General features: G+C 53.0%; 1 protein-coding gene across 12 annotated transcripts in view; it reads right to left on the bottom strand.

Moving 5' to 3' along the window:
• Positions 1-1,625, bottom strand: part of ABLIM1 (actin binding LIM protein 1) — a 187,168-nt gene that overhangs the window by 81,494 nt on the left and 104,049 nt on the right. The gene's annotated exons all lie outside the window — the stretch shown is intronic.

The following is a 1,625-nucleotide window of genomic DNA, read 5'->3' as shown; positions in this document are numbered from 1 at the left end:
CCCCCCCCCGCCTCCGGCCTCCGGGTCAGAATGCAGATACCATGGCTTCTCTTTGTCTCTGAGAGAAGCGCTCACCCAGGAAGGCAGGTGCCCGCTCAGCGAGGCACCTTCTGCGGAGGGGGCCGAGCTGCCCGGGGAGCCCGTGGCTGAGAACATTTGTCTAGAAGGAATCCGTGCAGAGCTGCATAAACAGAGTTCCCGAGGGATGTGAATTGTGCAAGAGACCGAGAGACTAAGAGTAGTCGTCAGCCGAGGGAACAGCCAAGAGTGAGGGAGAGGACTCGGGGCAGCCATGTCCCTTAACCCTCAAGATTTCTGTTTCCAGTTTGACATTTGCTTCCCCCCCCCCGCCCCCCCGTGCTGCCTTCATTTTGGAATGATTGTGTTGCTGTTCTTCTTTCTTCAAGAGGTTGGCAGATAGCAATCTATACCCCAGAAAGGAAGATTCCCGGAGTCAGAGACCCCCTAGCACCACCCACCAAAGACGGAAGGAAATGCACATCAAAGAGATACTCTCTGACATCCACTGAGATCTGTGAACTTAGTCTGAAGTGTCAGGAGCTTCCTGTACCATCAGGCTGCTAAAGCAGAGGGTGGGGAGGGGGAGGGGCGGAGAGAGGAGGAAGGCTGCTTCAGAGAGGAGCTTAGAGGTGGAGATGGAGACAGGAAGTCGAGTGGCAAACCCCAGGATCTCCCACTCATTTGCTTCTGAACTTCTTCATTAGGAGGCAGGCTGTAAGCAGCACCAGAACACTCCTGCATCGATAAGTTAGTTAGCATAAGCCTTGGAAATGTGCCATTTGGAGTAAGATCTCTCTAAAAAGAGAATCTTGTTGTAAAAAACAAGACTGAGAGCAAGCTCCTGACAGATAAACCTTCAGCTCAAACATATGCCGGGTGCTACGTACCATTTCCAGAAAATTGCCCCCCAACTCCAGGCGACCACTGACCTGCTTCCTGTCCCCATGGATTTACTTATTCTGGGTATTTCCTCTAAATGGGAACATACGGTATGAGGCCTTTCGTGACGGCTTCCCCACTTAGCAGGTTTTCAAGAGTCATTATGTTGTGACCTGTGCGGAATTCTTTCTTTCTAGTATGTCACCGTCTGTATAGATACATTTATGGACACTCATCCATGGACACCTGGGTTGTTCCCATCTGGCTGCTGCGAACAGAGCGCTGTGAACATGGGTGCACATGGATTTGAGTCCTCCCATCCATTCTTCATACAAAAATCTGATCCAATCACATGACGCGCCAGCCGCAATCACTTCGAACTCCTGAATGTGACCCTCGACCCCTCCACTCCGGCCCCTCCCACTCGTCAGCATCATCTCACACCTGCACGCCTGCCCAACTGGCCTTTTGCTTCTTGCCTGTGCTGTGCTTTTCGTCTTCCCCTCTGAGCCTCCGCAGAGGCGGTTCCCTCTTCCAGGAACATCCTTCCCCTGGGTGAGAGGTAGTTTATCTCCCAAATCCAATTCGCTGCACTATCTCCCAGCACAGAGCCAACGCTGGCCCCTCTTATTTTACGGACAGAGAGGCACCTCAGAGCTCGCTGTGGGATGAGGAGGGCCACGCTGGCCCTGGCTGAGAAATCCGGCAGAACCTGCCCAGAGACA

Source organism: Myotis brandtii, unplaced genomic scaffold (genome assembly GCF_000412655.1).
Source record: "Myotis brandtii unplaced genomic scaffold, ASM41265v1 scaffold441, whole genome shotgun sequence".
Lineage (NCBI taxonomy): Eukaryota > Metazoa > Chordata > Mammalia > Chiroptera > Vespertilionidae > Myotis > Myotis brandtii.
The sequence above is the reverse complement of the archived record's forward strand: the minus strand, read 5'-3'. Positions and strand labels throughout refer to the sequence as shown.